The sequence below is a fragment of the Lactuca saligna genome, chromosome 1 (genome assembly GCF_052625555.1).
Source record: "Lactuca saligna cultivar CGN05327 chromosome 1, ASM5262555v1, whole genome shotgun sequence".
Taxonomy (NCBI): Eukaryota; Viridiplantae; Streptophyta; class Magnoliopsida; order Asterales; family Asteraceae; genus Lactuca; species Lactuca saligna.
This window is the reverse complement of record NC_136417.1, coordinates 71256141-71276299: the sequence shown is the minus strand read 5'-3', so window position 1 is coordinate 71276299 and position 20159 is coordinate 71256141.

Sequence of the window (20159 nt, the reverse complement as noted above, 5' to 3'; positions counted from 1 at the left end):
CTATGTGACTTCTACATCAGGGTGAAACAACATAAATACACACTAAAATACATAGATATATCGAAGGTGCGTAACCTTCAATAGAGTACAAACACTACATTCGATACAAAAACTTCAACACTTTGACATCTAATATCTTCACAATAAACTTAAACTCTACAAAGTTAAATTTGGCGCCATATCGTCATCAAATAATAATGTATATTGCACACCTAAGACTCTATGGGTAAATTTGAATATGAGTTTATTTTGGTAGGATCTTTCGATCACGATCTTGCAACACAAAAAAGATCTTAGGTAAGATCTTGATCTTGACAGTATTGGTTTTAACCCCTTTTTATTGTTAAATTTTCAATTATCCACTTACCTTGGAATAAAATTATCCATTTTTGGTTAAAATAAAAGTTTAAATTTTAAAATGAGAATGATCCATTTCTTTGATAAGTTTCAGGTTTTGCATAATAGGTTGTAATTAATGTTTTATAACATCTCTATTTAAGAATAAGAATTAACAGTTTTGAGCCAAATCCCTATTCTAATAAAAGAATAGTTTTATTTTCCTTTTGATATGTGTCACCATATTAGGCCTCATAACTAATGCATATTTTATTTTTCTTTTGTCATGTGTCACTCTATTATGTCTCCTAATTAATGCATGCTACTTGCTAACCTATTAAATCTCCATTTCAAATTTCAAATTTTAAAATTCTCACTCTAATTACATTAAATTAATAACATTAGAATAGAAATTAAAATAAAATTAACACAAATTTTAAAGTGATATAATTTTACATATTTATTTAAAGCAATGATTATAATTTTATATAACTAAAAAATCTCTTAATTAATAATTTATTTAAAATAACTGATTAAAATTTTTGATTTTTTAATATTAAAATTTAATTAAGTTTGTAACCGTGGTTCCCACGGGTTATAAACTAGTCTATTATAATCTACTCTAATAAATGAATGTTATTTTGTCACTTGTTACACTCTCATTCAATTTGTCAAATATCATTTTTTGGTTATTTTGAATTAATTTTTATTCCACATATCATTTTATAGTTTTTCTATTTTATTAAATTTCACATAGTATTTAAGTACAATTATAAATGCATATTAATTTCCTTAATGAACTTTCTTTTTAATTTCAAAATTACTAAATGAAAGGTTTATTAATTTACTTTATTTATTTATCTAAATTATTTGTTTAAATTTTGAGAAAAAAACACTTTAATTTTCATAATTTAGTATTTTTCTCATTTTTCTTATAAATTCAAACTTCTTAAAATTTTAGAATTTTATATTTAGTGTTTTTCTTTTAAATAAACTAATATAATACATGGGTCTCATACCTAATATTGTATAAAAGGATGGATAATACAATTACCATAAGTATCTAAAATACCATTAATATAAATCGAAATGAACAAATATTCAAAATCTAAATTATCAATATTAAGGCTGGCAATTCTCGATATGACCCGCAACACGACACAAAATAAATGGGTTTGGGTTGAGTTTTTCAGCCCGCCAACCCGCTAACCTGCCAACCCGCCAACCTGCCAACCCGTTTATTAAACGGGTCATATATGAGTTTCTCAAAAAATAAACAGGTTGACCTGCCAACCCGTTTATATACTCAATAAAAAAATTATTTTATTTTTAAATGTATTTATGTATCAAGTATTAATATTTAATAAGTATTATATAATATATATCATTGATTAATAGATCATTTAACTGTTTTGACATTTTGACTCATGGTGGATGGTATAAGGTCGTAAGTCGTAACCTTACCTATAAGGCTAAGTCTGTAACATGTTTCTATGAATGTTTTTAATTTTCATTTGGATGTTTAAGACTTAAATGTCTAAAATTCAGATATGTTTATATCAACCATCAAGAATTATTCATGCTTAATTGTCAATTTTATTTATGGAATCTGACCCACAAACCTAAATCTAACCCACAAACCCGCCAACCTGTGAACCCGTATAAATAAATGGGTTGGTGGGCCATATATGAGTTTATGTTCCAAACCCGCCAACCCATGACTTGTATATTTAAATGGGTCGTGTTTGGGTTGACATATTTTGACCCGCCAACCCGAACACGATACGATTGTCAGGCCTAATCAATATCTTGTAATTATTATCATTAACAATTATAGAAAAAGTCGAAAATATTATCTAAAATGGTAAGTTGAAGTTGCTCTTGTGACAAAACAAATGGATACCACCAATTTTAATGGTAAGTAGAAGTTGATCTTGTGACAAAACAAATGGATACCACCAATTTTCGGCTCACATTAACCTGCAAGTTTTGCTTAAATGATGTCAAGATGCATGTATCTAACACATCATTAAATGATTAAGGTCATAAAAATGGCAAAATACTTTTTCATTTGTCACCTCTATATTTAGAATAATAAATAAATGCATACGTCTTAAATCATAGAACAGAAGACATATATTAAGTTACTTGTCAACTTGTTGAATTATTTTGCACTCGTAGTCTTATTCACTCATTTACATTTTTAGATCAAAATCATTTGGATGTTAACATTTGGCAATTTTTTATTGTTTTCGTTTTAAAAGTGAAGCAAAAGAAACCCATTTGAGGCCTTGAATATGTAGTCAAAGTTTTTTTTAATGGAAGATATTATAAATACTAGCAATATGATATAAAAATAAATATAGTATAGATATACAATATTAAATTGTTAATAATAGTCTTTATCGCTTCCTTTATACGGTTATATACTACAAGCGGCACCACTATAATTTGGTCAACACAATCATCAAATGATAGCTATTTCGGATGAACTAGCCCAAGCCCAGTTGCCGGTCACCGAAGAAGACTTAATTTTGCACATCCTCACTCAATTAGGTGAAGATTACAAGCACATCACCGCTGCCCTCAAAGTGCGAGACACACTGCTTAACTTCTCGGATCTATGCGCAAAATTAATCGACTATGAATGATCTCTCCAGGTAGATTTTGCAACACCCATAATCGCTAGAGTAAATTATACCCACAAGACATCTGCGCGACTCACTGGATGTGACTCGCACAATAACTCACGACCTAACACCTTTGGGCCACGAAACCCCAGATCAATAAACATTGTGCCTCACTTCAATTAAACAAGAACTACATGTTTTGTCAATATTGCTCTATTGCATATCACGAAACAAAAATTTGTAGGAAATTGGCTAGGTTTCTCAAAGAAAATAACATCACTATTGCTTAGACCTCCTAGCCGTCTCCAACCATCAACCACTTAGTAGTTGCTCCGGCTTCCACAACTCTACCTTGGATATTTGACGGTGGTTCGTCCCACCACATAGCCTCCGACCGATCCTCGTTACAGACTCTATCAGACTATGGAGGGCCTGAGGAAATCGTCCTTGGTAATGGTACTACTTTACCCATCTCCCACTCTGGTCACTCCTCAATTACAACTCAATCTTGATCCTTACAATTAGAAACATTCTCTTTGTTACCCAATTACGAAAGAGTCTTATCTCTATGGCAAAACTCTATAAATCTAACAATGTTTGGGTTGAATTTTTTTTTTCCATCATTTTTTGGTCAAGGATCTTCGTACGGGAGTGTCAATCATGTGGGGAACTAACGTAAATCATGTTTACTATGTTGTTATCACTTCTCTTTGCTGTTTGTCACAAATAAATTCCACTACAACTTCCACCAGATTACTTCTCTACTGGCATCACACCATCTATCAAAGTTCTCAAGAGTTTACTTAATACTTTAGGCATTTCTTAAAATAAAATGTCTAGTACTTTATTTCATTGTGATGCATGTTCTCTTAATAAAATTCATAAACAGGCTTTTGGTGCAAACTCTTTTCATGTATCCAAACATCTGGAACTTATATACTCTGATGTTTGGGGACCAGTTCAAACTTCCAAAGATGGATACACTTACTATGTCATATTTGTAGATTTCTATTCGAAATACACCTGGTTGTATCCCATGAAACGCAAGTCAGACATTACGGTCCTTTTTCGTCAGTTTAAAACACTAGTTGAAAAATATTTTCATACCCATCTTGTGTCAATCTTCTCAGAAAATGGTAGAGAATACATAGGTCTTTGCTCATGCCTTCAACAAGATGGTATTTCTCACTTCGCTAATCCTCCACATACACCGGAAAAAAATGGTGTCGCTGAAAGACATCATCGACACATCGTCGAAACAGCTCTCTCTCTCTCTCCTCTCTCTCTCTCTCTCTTTCTCCCATTCATCACTCAAAGTTGTGTCTCTCATTTTTGTCTCATGCTTTTGAAACAACAGTCCACCTAATAAATCATCTTCCAACTAAAATTCTCAATTCACACTTCCCATACACCAAACTTTACAACATTGCACCCACCTATACCAAACTCAACCCATTTGGCTAACTATGCTTTCCATGGTTGCAACCATATTCTGGCTCCAAAATCCATCCATGATCAGCCAAAAGTATTTTCATTGGCTACTGCAATTCCAAATCAGCCTACAAGTGATATGATCCAACTACACAACGACTATACCATTCTCGACATGTTAAGTTTGTTGAACATGAATTTCCCTCCATATCATAAATCGAAAACACCACTAACCTACCAACAACAGATTCTTTCATATCCACCATCTCGTTTTCCCCACCAGACTCTACTCCTTCATCTCCACCACTCACTTCTCAACATCCCACCTCCACCAGCTTTTCGACTCAAACTTTCATATATCACCTTAATCCCTCACAGCCATCTTCGTCACATATTAATATAACCAGCACAGTACCACCACCCTCCCTAACTCCACCCACGTCGGATCCTCTTTCACCGGACCCCCCTCCCCCTTCACCACAAGCATCTAACCCCCACTCCCCACATACATCGCAATACAACCTCCATCCTCACTGCAACCACAAAAAAAAATTAATATTTCAATCCAAACCTCATTAACACCACCACCCTTCACCCTTTACCATCAACACTTGAACTCGCTATTCCAACTCAAGCTCTAAAAGAACCAAAATGGCGAAATGCCATGGACAAAAAAATCAACACACTAATTCAAAATCAAACTTGGGAACTTGTACCGCCACACTCCCACATTCCTATTGGCTGTAAATGGATATTTCTTATCAAAGAGAATACCGATAGTTCTATTTCAAAATACAAAGCATGTCTTGTAGCTAAAGGTTTCCTTTAACAATATGGAAAAGACTATTTTGACACCCTTAGTCCTGTCACCAAACTAGTCACTATTCGAGCCATTCTTTCTATTGCTCTATCCAACAACTGGTAGTTACTGTTGGATTAGTGTCTAAGTCCATAACTATATTTGGTATGTACTTGACCCGGATGTAGCATGGTCCTTTTGGGTTGCCTTCACACTAGTGACTAGACAGGTTGACTGTTGAGGAGAGAGACTGATTTATTGTTAAGAATAATAAATTGGGGTATAAATATGATTTGTTAATATATTATATGAATAATATATTAATTTGGATCATATTATTAATTAATATTTAATCATAAATTAATTAGGAATTCATTTTGGGATTAAAGGAATTAATTAAAAGTGTAGGGGCTGTTTTGTAATTATTTGATAGTTAAGACTTTGGGCCATTGGATCACCTTTATTAAGGCTTGGCCAAAAATCCTAAAAGGATCTAGGAGTTTTCATCCAAGGTCTTAAGGAAAGGAGTCCATGGGTTTGCTTAGGCCCTAAGCTAAGAGATTAGGGTTTGCACCTTGAAACCCTAGTTGACTTCAACTATAAATAGCACCCTAAGGTACTCAAAATCGGCTACCCCTTGGAGAAACCCTAGCAGAGCTGATTTTGAGAGCTTGTTACCCTCAATCCTCTCTCTCATATTCATCATTTCACCCAAGTGTGTTTGTGAGCCATTAAAGGTACTACACTTGTGGTACTTGCTTTCAAAGCTAAGGAGAATCAAGAAACAAGTTGTTATTACTACATAACAACAAAAGATATGTGTTATATTCTTCTATGTGAATTTCAAAAATTGTAGAAGCACGCCAGGTTTCTTTTTGTGTTCATAAAGTTGTATGTCTAATATTGAAAACATAGATCCAATTAGGGTTGCATGCACACGTAGGATTATTTGTATAAAACATATCAGTGGTATCAGAGCTTTTGGTTTTGTTTTAAATTAGATTTGATACAAGAGTATGAATTTGAAAAATTAGGGTTTATGGCAAATAAACCCTAAGGGATTGATTTTCGAAATTAGGGTTCCTAAACCCTAGGTTTCTAAATTTTGCTAGGGTTCCCAAACCCTTTTCTTAGCCCCCAAGATTTCGAGTATAGGGTTCTCTAACCCTAGGGTTTTCGAAATTACCTCCTCCCCAAGATAAGATTCCTACATTTTAGGGATTTAGATAATGTCATATCTTCTAATTATCTATTTAATAGTTTAATATGGTAATTAAAGATTTTATGTTTTATCCCATCCTAAATTTTTTAATTTTAGGGGATTAAGGGATTAGGTTAAATTAATTGTTTAATCTAATAGATAATCCTAAAAGATTTAATAATTCAAATTAATTGATTAATTTTGGGATAATTATTAAATCAATGTTTTAATATTTAAAATTTTAAATTAAAAGGTTTTAATTTTCAGAAATTTTAAATTTGATTAAAACCCTAGTATTATGAAATGTTTAAAATACATCGTTATACTATTATATCATTATAATACTAATAATTATATATATATATATATATATATATATGTGTGTGTGTGTGTGTGTATAAGATTAAGCTAGTCTTACTGTTAGTAGGCCTCATTCACGAAGTCGATCTATAAAGGGGTATAAGGTTATGGCCTATAAAATGGTCGTTTAATGGGTGTTCACTCTCACCCACCGCTTCCTTGATTGGTGGAGGGTCGTTAGCCGAACGGGTAGGATAGGGCAAACTAATTCCTCATTAAAAGTATAATGATTAATAAAGTAACTAAATATTTTCATAAAATTCCCAATCTTAGTTACTTTAGGAAAAATGTGAATTTGATGCTATTCCATGAAATTACACTTTGTACCCTTGTCCAGACGTTAGTGGAGCGTGTGTGGTTAACCGACACACTAATCCGGGTCTTAGCAAAGGTGGAAAAGGGTGACTCAATGTTTGTCATAGATCAATGGAGCGTGTGTGGCTAACCGACACATTGATTAGGTGACTTTAACATTGAGGGCACCATGTACATTTGCATGGTTATTCACACTCTGTTTGTGATCCTCGGTATCCGAGTCACAAACTTGATGGGCATATCAAGATTTAAACATACCAATGAAAAGTTCAATGAATCTCAAAAGATCTAGGAGTTTTCAATACATTTAATGTAACATCCGGAAAATTCAGCTATTATATTTATTGTTTTTATTTTGAGTTTTGAGGAAGAACTCGACGAGTTGGTGCGTAGACTCGCCGAGTAAAGATGCGATTTCTCATCCGGATTAATGACCGGACTCGACGTGTTGCAATGGTTGACTCGGCAAGTCAGCGTTCTTTAATGAAACCCTAATTTCTCGGGTTTGGGGCCTATTTAAAGGGCCTTATGGCCGTCATTTGTGCTCATCAGCCCCCATACCGAAACCCTAGTGCATTTGAGCGTGTGGAGTGAGAGAAGGAGCCATTATCAACCATTGGAGGTGTTGTTTAGCAAGGGAAAGGAAGTTTGAGCCAAAAGGAAGCAAGAGGAACAACTTCTTGAAGATTTGAGGTCCAGAACATCACATTTGAGGTACCATTTTTTACCCTTTTTTTGTTAAGGTGATGATCATGTTGATTTAGGGTTTGTTGAGCCCTTTTATGGCTAGATCTAGTGCCCATTTGGTCCCATAAGCGAGTTAGGTTCTGGATCTGGACCCTTGGAGGTCCAGAGTGTCCCTTTGTCCAAGCTTTTTATGAATCCATGGAGGTTTTGGGTTGGGATCTTTGTGTTTGAGGATAAAACACCATTTATGAGTCATTAGGTGTGATATGAGAGCTAAGACATGAACTTTACGTGGTAAATAAGCTTGGAAGGACTGGATCTATGAGTTAGTGGAACATATCTAACCTCAAAAGGTCGTTTGGGGTTGTGCATGGAATGCACTCGCCGAGTCCATTGGCAGACTTGCCGAGTACGTGCGAGTGGTTCATAGATTTCGAACCAGGGGTTGAGTAACTGAGTTGGGTGAGTGACTCGGTGAGTCGTAAGGGACTTAGAGGAAATGGGGTCCTTGTAGGGACTCAACGAGTCCATGCCAGACTCAGCGAGTCAGAGTTGACCATTGACCATTGACCAGAGTTGACCGATGTTGACTTGATAGAGTTAGTCAACCTTAATTAAGAAGTGTTAATTAGAGATGTATTGTGTTATAGGAGGACTATAGCTCGGGAGATCGAGCATTAGTGATTTCTGGGATTTGCAAGTTACCGAGATACGCGAGGTGAGTCTTCTCACTATACTTTACCTTGAGTAGGTAAACAGATTTATGTGATACAATGCTTTATATATATTATTTGTTGTACTGGATTCTTCTATGTGATTTATGTTGTGCATGCTTGCAAAGTTAGAACCTAAGGGTTCATAGAGTTTGGGTGCACGAACCCACAGAGTTATAGCCTCGAGTGGCTAATATCTGTTATATGTGGTATTTTGGGGAACTCACTAAGCTTTGTGCTTATAGTGTTTTGTGTTATATGTTTCAGGTACTAGTGAGGATCGCGGGAAGGCGCCGGCTTGATCAGTACACACACGGGATTTTATGATACGAGATCTTGGGATATTGTTATATGTTATACATTGAGTTTCAAACAATGATGTTTTTAAGATTTACAAATGAATTATGTTTTTATAAATGTGAAAAATTGTTTTGGAAATTTACGATGTTACAAGTTAGTATCAGAGAGTTGGTTTGAGGGATTCGGGTACACCTTCGGGAGTATTTGAACTCAAACTGAGGATTTGGAAAATATTTTCAAAAGAGAACCGAATTTTCTAAAAGAAGTAAAAGATTTTCAGAGAAACACAGAGCAGAAACGTGTGTACGATCAGTCAGCGCCCGAATGGTGATTTCTCAAAATACCCTTATATTATATTGATATGATGTATTCTCTTGCTAGAGTGGGCTAGGTATTCCTATTAGGACTAGAGTGCCCTGATTTGTGATGCTTTAGCCTAGGGAGAGGTGAGCTGCTATGAGATGCTTGAGAGTGAATAGGTAGCAGCGAGGAGCTTATGAGAGATCTGTTAGAGAGTGGATTATGCATAGTAGAGTACTTGGGATTTGGAATCCGAAGAGGAGGACTTGGGGTGTATACTGATACGGTGCGGACAGTAGTATTAAGCCCGTACTACTGAAAACATCGGGTCGGTGTACAGTCCAAGTAAGAATCTTTAGGATTCCGGGGATCAAGGAGGGATGAGTTATCGAGTGCGAGTATACTCGAGTGAATTTCTAATATATCGTATGTTGTATTTCAGAGGTAGATCATGGTGAGGACACGTCTTATGCCAGGGAGTAGCGAGGCTAGTGATGAGGAGATCCGTCGGATCATCCATGAGGAAGTGGCTACAGCCATCAGGGCAGAGATACCAGAGATGTTCGGGTCTATTAAGACCACGTTGATTGAGACTTTTGACGAGCGTTGTGCTGCTCTTTCTGAGGCTGCTGTTGCAGCGGCCACCGCAACTGTTACTGCTGCGAGGCCGCAAGGTGGTGATGTGTTGCTGTTCCGGGAGTTCAGCAACACGAAGCCACCAGAGTTTGATGGAACGCAGGATCCAATTGCGGCGATGAGATGGGTGTCTGATATTGAGGGTTGTTTCTACACATGCTCGTGCCCGGAGCACTTGAGGGTTCGATTTGCACTAAACCAGCTTCACCTGGGGGCGAAGGACTGGTGGAAGTTCATGACAGCACACTATTCTCTAGCAGAGCTTGTTGCGGTGACTTGGGAGAGGTTCACCACCATGTTTCGTGATGAGTACGTTCCTCCGGTGGAACGAGATCGGTTGGCACAGGAGTTTTTGACCCTCAAGCAGGGTACAAAGTCTGTTACGGTTATCACCAGGATATTTCATGAGAGGGTGATGTTCTGCCCTGAGCACGTGTCATCTGAGCAGGCACGTATGAGCCGTTATTTGAGCATTTTGCGAAGGGATATTCGGGAGTTCGTGGCGAACTCCTCGTACCGGAAATTTGCCGAGCTTCAGGCAAATGCACGGAAGAGGGAGATCAAGCTAGAGACTCAGGCGAGGGAGGAGGCGGAGTCTCAGGGGAGGGATCGGCGACCGGCACAGTCTCAGCCGGAAGCCAAGCGGGCCAAGCCCGCTGATCCCAGAGCAGGGAGCTAGAAGGGCCGCACTTGTGGGAAGTGCGGCAACGGTCATGATGGATTTTGTAGAGCTGGATCTTGCTACAAGTGTGGGAAGGAGGGGCATATGGCCAAGGACTGCCCCAAGGGGTTTGCAGTGTGTTTTGACTGCAATGAAACCGGACACCGGAAGGCAGAGTGTCTACAGTTGCGGGGATCAGCTCAGGGAGCACCTCAGGGATCTGCCCCTGCCGCCATCAGAGCTACCGAGAGTTGGCCAGTGAAGGCCGAGGCGCCGAAGGCACAAGGGAGAGCCTTCCAGTTGACCGCGGAGGAGGTACACGCATCACCCGATGTCGTGGCTGGTATGTATTCTTTCATGTAATTATTTAATGTTTAAGATTTTATGCTTATATTATGATAGGCGTAGGTACTTTTGTTGTGAATTTTGTACCTGCTTTGGTGTTATTTGACTCGGGTGCGATTCGATCTTTTGTATCATTGGCTTTCAGTCGGCACATCAGCATTAGTCGAGAGGCGTTGAGTCGACCTCTGAGAGTTTCCATCGCCAACGAGAGAGCAGTATATGCCACTGAGGTGATTCGAGGATGTCTACTCGAGATTTTCGGTGTAGAATTTCCTATCAATTTGGTCCCGATTGCGATGGGGGACGTCTGTGTCATCGTAGGCATGGATTGGTTGAGCAGATTTGGAGCAGTTATCGACTGCGACCGACAGCTGGTGACTATACGAGACCCTAGTGGGGGAGTTCTTATGGTGTACGACTAGGGTACACGTTATGGGTCAGCGTTTTGTTCGGCCACTAGAGCGAGGCAGTGTCTACAGCAGGGTTGTAATGGATTTGTGGCGTACGTCATGGATACGCGGATTGATTTAGAGAGGCCGAGGTCAGTTGAGGGGGTTCCGATAGTGCGTGAGTTTCCGGATGTATTTCCAGAGGAGTTGTCGGGTGTGCCTCCCGTGAGGCAAGTAGAGTTCAGTATCGATTTGGTTCCGGGGGCCACGCCTATCGCTAAGGTGCCTTATCGCCTTGCACCTCTAGAGATGCAAGAGTTATCCTCGCAGCTTCAGGAGCTGCTGGGAAAGGGATTTATTCGGCCGAGCAGCTCGCCGTGGGGAGCGCCTATCCTTTTTGTCAAGAAGAAGAATGGTTCACACCGGATGTGCATTGATTACCGGGAGTTGAACAAGCTGACGGTCAAGAACCGTTACCCGTTGCCGAGGATTGGTGATTTGTTCGATCAGATACAGGGAGCATCTTGGTTCTCCAAGATCGATTTGAGGTCTGGATATCATCAGGTAAGGGTGCGAGATGAGGACATCCAGAAGACAACGTTCAGGACGCGTTATGGGCATTACGAGTTTGTGGTGATGCCTTTCGGGCTCACCAATGCCCCGGCAGTATTCATGGATCTCATGAATCGAGTGTGCAGGCCGATGTTGGATCGGTCGGTGATCGTATTCATCGACAATATTTTGGTATATTCGAGGTCTAGAGAGCAGCATGAGGAGCATTTAAGGGAGATCCTCGGAGTTCTGAGATCGGAGAGGCTTTATGCCAAATTCTCGAAGTGTGATTTCTGGTTGCGAGAGGTCCAGTTCCTAGGGTATCTCGTTAACCAGAAAGGGATATTGGTCGACCCGGCCAAAGTTGAGGTAGTGATGAGTTGGGAGGTGCCGAAATATCCTTCTGAGATCAGGAGTTTTCTAGGGCTGGCTGGTTATTATCGGAGGTTCATCAGGGATTTCTCCAAGATTGTTGTTCCTCTCACCATATTAACCCGGAAGGGTGTGGTGTTTAGCTGGGGCCCCGAGCAGCAGGCCTCATTTGAGACTCTTCGCCAGAGATTATGTGAAGCCCCGGTGCTAGCCCTTCCGGAGGGAATAGAGGACTTTGTGGTATACTGTGATGCCTCGATCTTGGGGTAGGGAGCGGTACTGATGCAGAAAGGGCATGTGATAGCGTACGCATCGAGGTACCTGAAGCCTCATGAGACGAGGTATCCCACCCATGATCTAGAGTTGGGGGCAGTGGTGTTCGCCCTCGAAATTTGGCGTCACTATTTGTACGGGGTTCGGTGTACGATATTCACGGACCACAAGAGCCTGAAGTATTTGATGGATCAGCCTAACCTAAATATGTGGCAGAGGAGGTGGTTGGATGTGGTCAAGGATTATGATTGTGAGATCTTGTACCATCCGGGCAAGGCTAATGTCGTAGCCAATGCACTGAGTCGTAGGGCGGAGAGCACCCCATTGCGAGATGTATGTTTGCGATTGACCGTGATGGCTCCGGTGTTGGATACCATTCGTGGAGCAGAGGCTAAGGCTGTGAGGTCGGAGAATCAGAGGAGAGAGCGAGTTGTTGGGGTGGTATCGGAGTTCATTACCGATGGTCGGGGGCTTATGACATTTCAGGGGCGTATATGGGTGCCGTTTGTTGGTGGAATGCGTACCATTTTGATGGAAGAGGCTCATCGGTCGAAATTCTCGATCCATCCTGGGGCCACTAAGATGTATTTAAACAGGAGGAGAGAATATTGGTGGCCCTGTATGAAGAGGGATGTTGCGTGGTTTGTTGAGAGGTGCTTAACCTGCCGTAGGGTTAAGGCCGAGCACCAGAGACCGCATGGTAAGTTGCAGCTGTTGGAGGTTCCCGAATGGAAGTGGGAACAGATCACCATGGATTTTATCACCAAGTTGTCGAGGACTGCTAGGGGTGTCGATGCAATTTGGGTGATTGTGTACAGGTTGACGAAGAGCACTCACTTCCTTGCCATCAGTGAGAGCTCTTCTGCTGAGAGGTTGGCAGAATTGTATGTGAGAGAGGTGGTATCGCGACATGGGGTGCCAATCTCGATTGTTTCAGACCGAGATATGCGTTTCACTTCCAGATTTTGGAAGAAATTCCATGAGGAGTTGGGTACGAGGTTGCATTTTAGTACCGTATACCATCCGCAGACTGACGGACAGAGTGAGCGAACGATTCAGACGCTCGAGGACATGCTTCGAGCATGTGTGCTAGATTTCTGCGGAAGTTGGGACATGTATTTACCCTTAGTGGAGTTTTCCTACAACAACAACCATCATTCGAGCATTGGTATGCCGCCCTTTGAGCTGTTGTATGGGAGGAGGTGTCGGACCCCCATTTGTTGGGGAGAAGTAAGGCAGCGTATGATGGGAAGTACAGAGATTGTGCTGCAGACGACAGAGCAGATACAACGAGTCAGACAGAGATTGTTGACCGCTCAGAGCCGCCAGAAGAGTTATGCGGATAGACGATGATCCGAGCTTGAGTTCCAGGTCGGTGACTATGTTCTCCTAAAGGTATCTCCTTGGAAAGGAGTGATTCGATTCAGGAAAAGGGGCAAGCTAGGGCCCCGGTATATCGGGTCGTTCATAGTAATCGTGAGGGTGGGCAAGGTAGCGTATCGCTTGGAGTTACCTGCGGAATTGGAGCGGATTCATAATACCTTTCATGTGTCTCAGTTGAGGAAGTGTATCGCCGATGAGTCGACAGTAGTGCCGTTAGAGGACATTCAGGTGGATGCGAGCCTGAACTACGTGGAGAGACCAGTTGCGATTGTGGATCGGAAGATCAAGGTCCCGAGGAACAAGGAGGTGCCTCTAGTTCAAGTCCAGTGACACCATCAAAAAGGGTTGAAGCTTACTTGGGAACCGGAGTGTGAGATGCGGGTTCAGCATCCAGAGTTATTTCAAGGTTGAGACTTCGAGGGCGAAGTCGGATTCAAGTGGGGGAGAATTGTAACATTCGGAAATTTCAGGTATTATATTTATTGTTTTTATTTTGAGTTTTGAGAAAGAACTCGGCGAGTTGGTGCGTAGACTCACCGAGTAAAGATTCGATTTCTCATCCGGATTAATGACCGGACTCGACGTGTCGCAATGGTGGACCCGGCGAGTCAACGCTGTTTAATGAAACCCTAATTTCTCAGGTTTGGGGCCTATTTAAAGGGCCTTATGGCCGTCATTTGTGCTCATCAGCCCCCAGAGCGAAAATCTAGTGCATTTGAGCGTGTGGAGTGAGAAAAGGAGCCATTATCAACCATTGGAGGTGTTGTTTAGCAAGGGAAAGGAAGTTTGAGCCAAGAGGAAGCAAGAGGAACAACTTCCTGAAGATTTGAGGTCTAGAACATCACATTTAAGGTACCATTTTCGACCCCTTTTCTGTTGAGGTGATGATCATGTTGATTTAGGGTTTGTTGAGCCCTTTTGTGGCTAGATCTAGTGCCCATTTGGTCCCATTAGCGAGTTAGGTTCTGGATCTGGACCCTTGGAGGTCCAGAGTGTCCCTTTGTCCAAGCTTTTTATGAATCCATGGAGGTTTTGGGTTGAGATCTTTGTGTTTGAAGACAAAACACCATTTATGAGTCATTAGGTGTGATATGAGAGCTAAGACATGAACTTTACGTGGTAAATAATCTTGGAAGGACTGGATCTATGAGTTAGTGGAACAGTTCTAACCTCAGAAGATCATTTGGGGTTGTGCATGGAATGCACTCGCCGAGTCCAATTGCAAACTCGACGAGTTGGTGCGGGTGGTTTAGATTTCGAACCAGGGGTTGAGTAACCGAGTTGGGGGAGTGACTCGGTGAGTCGGAAGGGACTCAGAGGAAATGGGGTCCTTGTAGGGACTCGGAAGTCCACGCCAGACTCGGTGAATCGGAGTTGACCATTGACCATTGACCAGAGTTGACCGGTGTTGACTTGATAGAGTTAGTCAACCTTAATTAGGAAGTGTTAATTAGAGATGTATTGTGTTATAGGAGGACTATATCTCGGGAGATCGAGCATTAGTGATTTCAGGGATTTACGAGTTACCGAGATACGCGAGGTGAGTCTTCTCACTATACTTTACCTTGAGTAGGTAAATAGAGTTATGTAATACAGTGCTTTATATATATTATTTGTTGTACTGCATTCTTCTATGTGATTTATGCTGTGCATGCTTGCAAAGTTAGAACCTGAGGGTTCACAGAGTTTGGGTGCACGGACCCTCGAGTGGCTAATATGTGTTATATGTGGTATTTTGGAGAACTCACTAAGCTTTGTGCTTACAGTGTTTTGTGTTATGTGTTTCAGGTACTAGTGAGGATCGCGGGAAGGCGCCGGCTTGATCAGTACACACACGGGATTTTATGATACGAGATCTTGGGATATTGTTATATGTTATACATTGAGTTTCAAACAATGATGTTTTTAAGATTTACAAATGAATTATGTTTTTATAAATGCGAAAAATTGTTTTGGAAATTTACGATGTTACAAGTTGGTATCAGAGCCTTGGTTTGAGGGATTCGGGTACACCTTCGGGAGTATTTGAACTTAAACTGAGGATTTGGAAAATATTTTCAAAAGAGAACCGAATTTTATAAAAGAAGTAAAAGATTTTCAGAGAAACACAGAGCAGAAACGTGTATACGATCAGTCAGCACCCGAACGGTGATTTCCCAAAATACCCTTATATTATATTGATATGATGTATTCCCAAAATACCCTTATATTATATTGATAAGATTTTCAGAGAAACACAGAGCAGAAATGTGTTTCAAGTACTAGTGAGGATCGCGGGAAGGCGCCGACTTGATCAGTACAAACACGGGATTTTATGATACGAGATCTTGGGATCTTGTTATATGTTATACATTGAGTTTCAAACAATGATGTTTTTATGATTTACAAATGAATTATGTTTTTATAAATGCGAAAAATTGTTTTGGAAATTTACGGTGTTACATTTAAAACTTAATTGCTTTCGTTTTTCATTGTCACAACTAGCATTTTAGCTAGGAAATTATATTCATGTGTAACCGTTCATCAATTGTAAATCATATACGCTAAGTAAATCTCACTCAATGCTCATTTAGATTCATCAATTATGATCATCAAAGAGTCTGAAAACCTTAAGAATCCCGATTGCGTCCATATTGGACTAGGATTTCCTTATTGTGCCCAATGGATCAATAAGCACCCAATTCAACTTTATTAGACTTATAAGCCCTAATTGGATTCTAACTGGACCCAATTCATAAATCTAAAACATTTTGAACCATTTGGGTCTAGAATGATTCATTCTAACCCTAATGGGCCTTATTGGGCCATAACTAATCCAATTAACCTTAGTGAGCCATAAGCCCATTCTTTTATTCTATTTGGGTCGTGTATGATTCCAAGGGAGCAATGGGCCAAAAAAGGAAAGATCCGCCCAAGCTACTCCACCCTTTCTTCATGGCCTAAAATCTTGCCCATGTATAAAACAATAACAAAAAAGGAAAAGAAGTGAATTGGGGGGGGGGTTGAGTTTGGAAGTGTCACCTTCATATTATTTAACATGCAAAAATGTCAGATCCTCCATACTTTCATGCTAGTCACCTCACTACTCTCTTTCCCCTCCCCTGTTATAATCTCGACCAAGAGCTACAACACACACACACACACAAACTTCTTCAAACATCTTCCTTAATCACTCTCAAGCATTCTTCTCCTTCTTCCTCCAAAATCTCGAAATTTTGCTTGTGTTTCAAGAGCATTTTCACAAGGACATCATCATTTCTTGGTAAGTTTGTACATATCCAAGATTATATAACTCTTTTCTCATGTTAGATCACTTGTCCTAAACATTTTTGGTGATCATAATATTAGAAAAACCCCATAAGCTCGATATTTACATCAAAGGTGTGCTAAGACCAAAAATCTCTTCCACTTCTTCTTCAAAAACCGAAACATCAAACAAAGGTGAGTTCATACCCCCTTGTTTTCGATTTTCATATGATTTTTGGGGGAGAATACAAGTAAAATGTGTAGATCTATGTGTTATATGCATGTTTTGTGTGAATTCTTAGTTTATTTGGTAAAAATGTGTTAGATCTTAGCAAATCTCGAAATTTTGAGTAATATTTAGAAAAGAGCTATGAATTATGACATTATATACATCACATTAACAAGCCAAAAGTAATCACATGTTTAAGATACAAAAGATTTCAACAAAAACTTTGTTAAAGGTCAAAATTGTCAAGAAAACCAAAGATAAGGGCAAAAAGTGTCAATTATGGTTTCATAAGGGCCAAACAGCTCCTACATGTTTAAAAGGGTATTTTTATGTTAAACATACTTTAAAAAGGGCCAAAAATGCGAATTTAAGCTTAACGGGCCAAAACTATTGGGTCTCACGGTTTTTGGCCCAATTTGCGAAAAAATGAAGTTTTGGGGTTAAAAATGTTATTTGGCCAAAGTTTGAGTCATGAATGTAAATAAGCCAAATTTAAGGGTGAAAATAACATTTATTTTCAAATTGGACCAAAAATGTAAATTTTTCCAAAATTAGGCCGAAAGTGTAAATTTTTACTAAAAAGGGGTTGAAAATGCACTTTTCTGCAAAACAGGGTTCTAAATGTGAAAATATAACTTTTTGGGTTGAAATCGTAAATTTTTAGACATTTTAGACAAAATTGCAAGTTTTTATAAACTATGGACTAAAGTGTCGTTTTAACAAACTTTGGGCCTTAATTAAACATTAGAAGATTATTGGCCAAAAATGTTGTTTTTACAGAAGAGGATTTTATTATCAATCTAATAAACCTCGAGCTAAAACAAACAACGGAATAAAACAAACGAACGAAACATGTCGATAACTATTTATTGGGCCTAATATTCACGATCTTGGCCATTGGGCCCTAAGGGCCTAATTAAGTGTATATTGAGCCAAATGTTTTCCATGACACGTTTATTGGGCCTTGCGACCCACCTACATGTTAATTTGGGCCTAAGTTATGGATTACATGTTTATTGGGCTTTTGGGGCCCATTTACATGCCTATTGGGCCTAAGTTACCCTCTTACATGTTATTAGGTCTGTGTAGTCCAATTACATGCTAAGTGGGCTTGGAATGAAATTCAAATGCTAGTGGATCATAACTATACCATTGAATAATCATTGAACTTAGTATACTTGTATATGTACTTTCCAAATACCAAAACTTATCACATGTACGTAAACATTAAACATAGTACAAGGGTTAAGAATCTAGTGAGACATGTCGATTGGCACCTCTGAGTGTACAATCGTAGCTTGTAGTTATAATCAAAGTTTACTAGATGGAAAGAGGGACTTTGTGTATAGATCTATACGGGGTGACCCCCCACGCCTTAGTTGTTCACTACAGCTAGACTAGGCCAATTTAGGGCGACAAAATCCTTAGCAAGACCGACATTTGGAAAAATACCAAGACAGCGACCTAGTCATTATCACGTATCGTTATAACGGCTCATGCAGGGGTTCAATACCAAAAATTTAACCTTTCGAAGATAAACTCTTCGATTTTGTCGATGCAAAAAATGACTTATTTAATGATACAAGAATCTAGATGTTATTATAAAACAGAAAATATCGGATTTTCTGGGAAGATTATTCATATACATTTATCATCTATTCACCATACAATGAATCTAAACTATACTCGTACAAGTTACAACTATGAAATTCACACATGCATTTATACTTGATTTTCATATCATTTTCAAACATTTTACAGAAAATATCGGATTTTCTGGGTTTTTATGAGCGATACAAAGACATTACTCAAACATACTTATGAGCTCACCAACATTATATATTTTGACCATTTTCAAAATAACTTGTATTCTCAGGTGATCGTTAAGCAGGAAGGGTTTGCGAGTGTGTACAGTTTCGTTTTGTGTAACAGCTTATCGTATTTTTAGCAAATTGAAATTATGTATTTTAACAATGTACTTGATGTGAACAATGTTGGTTGTATTATGTAATGTTGGTGATGAATGTGTTATGTTTCATGTATATTCATTGTGATGATTATTCAATTGTTAGTCACACGAGCCCCCGTACGTTTCCGCCGTTTGGTTCGGGGGTGTGACATTCATGGTGGAATTTAGTGAATCGTCATTCACTTACCTTCAAGTTATTTGATGTTTAGATTACGACATCCCTCTTCTAAATGGCAAATAATATTGTTGGATCCTAGCCCTAATTTCTCATTTGGGTGTTTAATTGGGGATTGTTATCTAATCTACTTTGTCCTTTTCTTTTCAGATTTCGAACTCAAACAACTATTCATGCTCAAACACTTCCGGCTCATTCTCACTCATGAATTTGTGTGGGAGGGTGATCTTCGACGGAAACAATTTTAACGATTGGATCCGCAACATAAGGATGGTCACCCGCTACAAGGACAAGGAGTATATCCTTGACGATGAGATGAAAGAGGTAGATATGAACACTGCTACTCCCGAAGAGATCGTTTCCTTTGAGACCCATGAGCGTGATGCCACGAAGTCCATTGCATCATGCTAGCGACCATGACTGCTGAACTCCAAAAGTCCTACGAGGACTTCTATCCCTACAAAATGCATCAGGATTTGCTTAAAAGGTACCACCAGAGTGCGAGGCAGGAGAGGTACGATATCATCACTTCGATGATCACAACCAAGATGAGGGACAGAGAGTCTATCATTGCTCATCTACAGAAGATGCAGAGATATGTTGATTGCTTGCGGAAGTTAAATGTTAACTTCGACAAATAGTTGGCGATTAACATCATTCTTCATTTACTGCTACCCTGTTTCAACCAATTTTTGCATGACTTACCACATAAACAAAGACGAGGTCACGTTGAGTAAACTTCAAGGGTTATTGAGGACTAATGAGAGCAACCTCAAAGATAAATCTGTTGCACAAACTCCTACTCCTACTGTTACCCTAGTCTTGGCTATTGGGCAGAGGAAGGGAAAGAAGAGGAA